Source organism: Pteropus vampyrus, unplaced genomic scaffold (genome assembly GCF_000151845.1).
Source record: "Pteropus vampyrus isolate Shadow unplaced genomic scaffold, Pvam_2.0 Scaffold262, whole genome shotgun sequence".
NCBI lineage: Eukaryota > Metazoa > Chordata > Mammalia > Chiroptera > Pteropodidae > Pteropus > Pteropus vampyrus.
In genome coordinates, this window is record NW_011889043.1 from 187,491 (window position 1) to 195,339 (window position 7,849).

At 32.2% G+C, this 7,849-nt stretch overlaps 1 protein-coding gene and 1 pseudogene across 2 annotated transcripts in view; both read left to right on the top strand.

Moving 5' to 3' along the window:
* The window catches only part of AP3B1 (adaptor related protein complex 3 beta 1 subunit), a 219,935-nt gene that overhangs the window by 77,414 nt on the left and 134,672 nt on the right, over positions 1 to 7,849 (top strand). The window lies entirely within an intron of this gene.
* LOC111729474 lies at positions 7,374 to 7,489 on the top strand (annotated as a pseudogene).

Genomic DNA, 7,849 nt, shown 5'->3' on the forward strand with positions numbered 1-7,849 from the left:
ATTTTGGTCATTCTAACAGGCGTGTAGCAGTACCTCATTTCAATTTGCATTTCCCTAATGACATATGTAGATGGTCTTTTCATATGCTTATTTGCCATCTGTATGTCTTCTTTGGTGAGTTGTCCGTTCAGGTCTTTTGCCCATTTTTTAATCAATTTGTTTTCCTTCTTATTATTGAGTTTTAAGCGTTCTTTGTATGTTTTGGAAAATAACTCTTTATCAGATGTGTATTTTCCGAATGTTTCTCCAAGTCTTTGGCTTGTCTCATCTTTGTCTTGACATTGTCTTTTGCAGAGCAGACATTTTTTTTTTTTTACTTTTTAAATATTTTTTAAAAATTTATTTAAACTAGTTTCAAGTATACAATACATTGGTTAGACATCTTTATAGTCATAAAACAATCCCCCCAATTGCTCCCTCCCTCCCCTGGCCCTCCACTTTGCCATCATATTAATGCTAACTGCATTTCCTATGCCATTCTCCCCATCCCTATGACCAACTATCAACTACTAATTTGTACTTCTTTAACCCTTCACCCCATTCTCTCAGTCCCCCAACCCCTCTTCCCTCTGACCGACACTAAATTGTCCACTGTATTTATGAGTCTGTTTTTGATTAGTTTGTTCTTTTTGTTCCTTAGATTCTGCCTGTAAGTGAAAGTGAAATCATATGAAATTTACCTTTCTCTGTCTTATTTCACTCAGCATAATACCCTTTAGGTCCATCCAAGGTCCATCCATGTCATTGCAAATGGTAGGATTTCATTTTTTTTAATGGCTGAGTAACATTCCGTTGTATATATATATATCATAACTTTTTTATCCAGTTGTCTGTTGATGGGTCCCTAGGTTGCTTCTGTATCTTGGCTATTGTGAATAATGCTGCAGTGAACATAGGGGTGCCTGTATCTTTACAAACAGCATTTTGGTTTTCTTTGGATAAATATCCAGAAGTGCAGTTGTTGGGTCAAAAGGTAGTTCTACTTTTCATTTTTTGAGGACCCTCCATACTGTTTTCCATAGAGGCTTACCAATTTGCAATTCCACCAACAATGTATGAGAGTTCCCTTTTCTCCACATTCTCGCCAACACTTGTTTTTTGATTTATTGATGATAGCCTTTCTGACAGGTGTGAGGTGATAGCTCATGTGGTTTTAATTTGCATTTCTCTGATGATTAGTGACCTTGAGCATCTTTTTATATGTCTATTAGCCATCTGTATTTCCTCTTTGGAGCAGAGCTTTTTATTTTAATGAAGTTCAATATTTCATGGATCATGTCCTTGGTGTTGTATCTAAAAGTCATCATTGTAGCCAAGGTTATCTAGATTTTCTCATAGGTTATCTTTTAGAATTTCATAGTTTTTAAAATATATATTCGTCTATGAACTTTTGTGAGTAAATTTTTGTTATGTGTCCAGTTTCATTTTTGTGTGTGTAGATGTCTAGTTGGTTCAGCACTGTTTGTTAAAAAAGAATATCTTCTCCATTGCATTGCCTTTGCTCCCTTGTCAAAGATAAGTTGACTAGTCATGTGGGTCTGTTTTGGGATTCTCTGTTCTCTTCCATTAATCTTTTGTCTATTCTGTCACCAGTTATCACTGTCTTATTACTATAGCTTTATGGTAGATTTTAAGCATGCACAAAAGTAGTAGGGCTTAACAGTCCAGTGAATTCCCATATATACATCACCTAGCTACAATACTCATCAACTCATGACTGCTCTCATTTTAACTCTACCCCCTTCCCACTTCTTCCAGATTTCATATAAAATTCTAGATATTATATAATTTCATCTATATTCAGAATGTATTTCTAAAACAATATCTTCGTTTAAATAAACTACACAGCTTTCTCTAATGTAAGTTGGTTCTTATTTTCCAAATGAGAGGATTGAAGCTCCTTTTTAGGTTCAGCTTGAATGTATACTTTTTTAGAAAGATGGAGAAAGTAGTCTATTGTTATATATAAAACCTCACTTTATAAGCATACTTTTTAAATTACAGAAGTAAAATATCAGTGTAATTTTTATACTCATTTTATGAGTTTTATCACATTCATTTTATGTATTTGTGTCCTCAATAACTAGAGCTTATTTTTGAGTCATTTAATAGTCTTTCATCAGGAAGAATCTTTAATTTTGTTGTTTGAGATACATATCATCTTGGAGTATGGATATGATGCTGTCATAGAAATACATTTCAAGCCTCCAGTACACATCCACATGATATTAGGGGAGTTATTGTTTTGAATTCTTCTACACGGAAGACTTGGCTTTTCTCCCCCATTTATTTTTTGGTCATTTATTTATATAAGTATGGACTCAGATATTTATTTTTTGGGTTATATAATAGTGCTATCATTATTTATTTTGCTCAAAATTTTCAGCTTCAGCCTTAGGGTGTGTGTTTGTGTCTTTAAACACTCGATGATCTAAATTTAACTGTAACTGTCCTAGCTTTAGGACTAGCCATTTTTCCAAGGTGCAGAAGAGCAGGTTTTATGGGTTTATTAATGTTTTCTTACATCAGTCAGATTTCTGTCAAGTGGTTCCATCTTTTTGTAATAGTCATATCAGTAATTTATCGGAGTAAGAGTTGCATTACTTAATGACAATATGGCTTAGAAAAATTGCCAACATAAACCACAATATAAAGTGTTTTAATTAATATCTATTAGAAATACCATGTATGATAATGCCTCATTTCTCCAAGCGTAATAGTAACAATGCATTTTATAATTGATTTTTTATGCAGACACTTCAGAAACAAATTTGTTTCCTTGTCCCTTGACAGAGAATGAAAGATATTACTTAATATATTCCTTTTTCCTTTTAAGTTATACCTTTTATTGTCTGTGTATCAAGAAACCAGACTATTAAGATGGTTAAAATCATAAGCATAATATACTCTGAATAAGGATTTTATATTTCTGAAGGCTTTATAACAGCTATTTAGCTATATAGGAGAGTCTTTTCTACTTAGTTCCAAATTCACAGATGTATTGCATAAATTTAGACTGCATCATATCAATTTCTGGATAAGAAACATATTACAAGACACAGAATAAGTTTTAAAAAATTAAGCAGTTCCACTTAAAATATTTACGAAATATTGCTTTCAAATACAATGGAAGTATATTAAAATTGGTTCATCTTTCTCTTTTATATGTGATATACAATAAGTGTACTAAGTTAAGCATTTGGGAACTTCTTTCTATAAATGGATTTCATTATCTTTGAAACCCATTTTATCTAGTTTTACTCAAGCAGACTAAACATCTTAGTATGTATTTTTATTTTTCAATTAGAGTTGACATTCAATATTAGTTCCAGGTGTACAGTGCAGTAGTTAGACATTTATATAATTACTAAGTGATCGCTTCGATTAGTCTAGTATCCATTTGGCAGTATCCATAGTTATTACAGTATTATTAACTATATGCTATACTTCACATCCCCATTACTATTTTGTAATTACCAATTTGTACTTCTTAATTCTTTCACCTTTTTCACCCAGCCTCCTAACTCACCTCCCATCTGGCAATCACCACTTCATTCTCTGAATCTATGAGTCCATTTCCATTTTATTTGTTAGTTTATTTTATTCTTTAGATTTCACATATAATGAGATCATATGGAATTTATCTTCATCTGACTTATTTCATTTAGCATAATACTCTCTCAGTCCATCCATGTTGTTGCAAGTGATAAGATTTTTTTTTTTTAATTTTTTTTTTTATGACTGAGTCAGTATATCTTGTTTACTTGTTTAACCAACTTTTGTGTTTCTGGACAATAAAATTTATTTCATTATACATTAAAGTGTTAAAACTTTAAAACCATTCAAAGTTGTCTAAGATATGAAATCTGAGTCCTCACTTATTTAATTATCTGGACTATTATCTCTAAGAGAGCACACAAATCTTCCTCTATCTGATCTGTCCAAATATTACAAATGTAAAACTACTCAAAGTCAAATTTTAAAAGATTGCCACATTAACTATAAAGGTGGTTGCCGAAATTATCAAATATCATTGTGATATTTATCAAAATGATATTTAAAAATGGATCTGACTTTTTATAAAAATAATATGGGCCTGAAGTCCCTGCCAGAAGTTTAATCTTATCACTTATTTCTTCAAACATATTATCCATAGTTATTTTAAGTCCATTTTAAATTCTTTGCCTGTTATCCTTATTTTTTAGCTTTCCGTCTGTTTTTAGTTTTCCTTGATTTATATTTACATCATTGTCTTTTTTCTTTTATGCATATTTAAAAAATTTTTATTGAAGTACTTGTGGCAGAAGCAAATGACTTCACGAATTTTCACAAACTGAATATGTCTATGTAATGAGTACTCAGATTAAAAAACAAAAATAAGTATATTTCAGCAGCCCCTTCTTTAGCTATAGACACCTTCAACTTAATATTCTGCCTTCCCTCCCAAATGGAAACAATATCCTGACTCTTAATGATACTGCCTTTTCTTCTCTCTCTTCCTCCCTTCATTCCTTTCTTACTTTATGAAAAGTTGTGGAACTAGTTTGAAGCTTTGGATGATGGAATTTAATTTGCTTTACTATTACTAGGTAAGAGTATCAGTAATCTGAGTTCATTTAATCATCTCAGTTATAGATTGAGATGATTAAAAGCTGGGCTTTAATTATATCATCTTTATTCCCTAGGTTATAGACTTTCAGCTTTTAAACCAAAGACTAGGGCAGTAAGTAGGAATTTTGCTTTTTGGTGGATTTTGACCTCCAGCTTTTGTTTCTATATTTTTGTGAATCTGCTGAAAGCTATTCCCAGCTTTTAGGCCTCTCAGCCTCCTGCTTTAGGGAGGAAGGCAATTGCAAATGCCAGTGAGATTTCTAGGTTTACTACTTCTGGGTCTTGCCTACATAACTCATCACAGTTCTGTTAGCATTTCAGTGCCTTCAAATAGATATGTAGCCATTTAGCAGAGCTCTGTAATCTTCTATTACTTACTTTTAAAAAATGATCTTTATAGGCTTATTTATGACATTTTTATCACTGGGGTTTTTGACTTCTTGTAGGCATCTCAGACTGGCATTGATTAAAGTTGTTTCAGTGTAATGAGTTCCCTAAAATAGAACATTATGGTTCAAAATGAAGCAGTTGTACAAGAGCCCCATGATATATTTATAAATTATCAAGTACGAAGAAATTTCTTTTTTGAGGGATAATTTTAGGGGCAAATTTTTCTTCGTATTTAGCATCTAGTGATTATGGTTTCTAGAAAGAAAATTTCTTAATAAAAGCAGTGATGATTGCTACTATTTGTTTGTTTTTTTTCTTTTTTTTGCTCCCCACCCCCACCCCAGTAGCTACTAATTGAGTGTTTAATGTGCACTAGGCACCAAAGGTTTGTATAACCTTCATTAAACTAATCACCCTTTGTAAACACTTTTATGATATAGATACTGCTATTATTTCCCTTTACAACTGAGTAAATTAAGACCAGGAGAGGTCAAGTAATTTGCCATGGTCATAGAGCCAGCACTGAAACTGAACTAGTATACCCATTCTGATTGTATACATCTATCTTCCATTATGTTTTGTCTGATGTCTGCTCTGATGGATTGAAAACCTAAGAAAACATAGCCAGCAGTAAAAGATTCAGACAAAAGTTGTGGGAGATAAGTTCCTATTCTGTGTGGAAGCCTCATCTCATTCATTTCATTAACTTCCTATAAACATTAACTTTTTATTTATGAATTGTTTTTTTCCTTTTAGTTCAAACTTAGAGAATTATACATAAAGCTAGTAGTTAGCAGAGCCAGATCTAAAAAGCTATGCTAGGGTATTCTCATGCAGTCGAAATTTCATAAAAAGTATAAGGGAAAATTTTCTTTGAGGGAAATATACTTCAAAATAATAATTTATATTAATAACTGTTATAGGTATTAAGCAACATTTCTTCATGTTTGTTATCCCATAATCCTGCTGTTAAAACTTTATGCTATTCAAATAATTCCTTTCATTTTAAGAAATTATAGTAATTTGTTTAATATTAAATGTTAATAAATCATTTATAGCTCAATATATCGTGATGTATTGATTTAGAGCAGTTTTTCTTAATAGCTTTTTAAGATCTTTGAATCTTGTGTGGGAAAGATGGCTTCACAGGTGAATTCTACCAAACATTCAAAGAAGAATTAATAGCTATCTTTCATAAACTATTTCAAAAAATTGAAAAGGAGCACTTCCAAACTCATTTTATGACATCAGCATTACCCTGATACCAGCATTTGTAGTAAATTAATTATTGCAGTGCATCACATTAACAAAATAAAGGATAAAAACCATAAAATCATCTCAATAGATGCAGAAAAAGCATTTGTCAAAATTCAACATCCTTTTATCACAACTCTCAACAAAGTTGGTACAGAAAAACCATACCTCAACATAATAAAGGCTACATAAGACAAACCTACAGCTAATATCATACTCAGCAGTGAAAAGCTGAAAACCTTTCTGCTAAGTTCAGGAACAAGACAAGGATGCCCACTGTCACTGTTCTTATTCAACATAAGATTGGAAGTCCTTCCTACACCAGTCAGACAAGACAAAGAAATCAAAGGCATCCAAATTGGAAAGGAAGAAGTGAAACTCTCATTATATTCAAATGACATAATATCCCTAAAGAGTCCACAAAAAAAAAACCCGAAAAAACAACAAAAAAGCCCCCAATCTATTAGAACCAGTAAATGACTTAAGTTGCAGATACAGAATCAATATACAGAATTCTGTTGTATTTCTATATACCAATAATGAATGATCTAAAGAAATTAAGAAAACTTCTTAACTTCTCATTTACAATTGCATCAAAAAGTATAAAATACCTAGGAATAAATTTAACTAAAGAGGTGAAAGACCTATATTCTGAAACTATAAGACATTGAAGAAAGAATTTGAGCAAGGTACAAATAAAGGGGAGGATACCTTGTTCATGGATTGCAAGAACAAATATTGTTAAAATGTCCTTACTGTCTAAAGTAATATACAGATTCAATGCAATCCCTATTAAAATACCAATGGCATTCTTCTCAGAATTAGAATAACTAATCCTAAAATTTATATAGAACCACAGAATGACCCCAAATAACCAAATGATTCTTGAGAAAGAACAAAGTGGGAGATATCATACTCCTTGATATCAAACTATACTACAAAGCTACAGTGATCAAAACAGTATGGTACTGACATAAAAACAGATACATAGATCAGTGGAATAGAATAGAGAGCCCAGAAATAAATCCTTGGACGTGGTTCCATAGTGTAGCAGTTAGCACGTCTGCTTTACATGCAGAAGGTCCTGGGTTCATGCCCCAGTGGAGCTACAGTCCATGGTCTACGGCCATGCCACCCTGAACAAGCCCGATGTCTGATCTTGAAAGCTAAGCAGGGTTGGGCCTGGTTAATACTTGGATGGGAGACCACCTAGGAAGACCAGGTACTGTAGGCATAAATAATAATAATAAATAATAAAAAAAGAAATCCTCACTTATGTAGTCAATTAATCTATGACAGAGGAGGCAAGGATATACAATAGGGTAAAGACAGTTTCTTCAATAAGTGGTGTTGGCAAAACTGGAGAGATACATACAAAAAAAATGAAATTGGACTACTTTCTTACACCATTTACAAAAATAAACTCAAAATGGATTAAAGACTTAAATGTTAGACCTGAACCCATAAAACTCCTAGAAGGAAACATAGGCAGTAAACTTGGCATCGCTCTTAGCAGTATCTTTTTGGATATATCTTCTTGAGCAAGGGAAACAAAAAAAATGGGACTATATCAGACTAAAGAGTTTTTGCACAG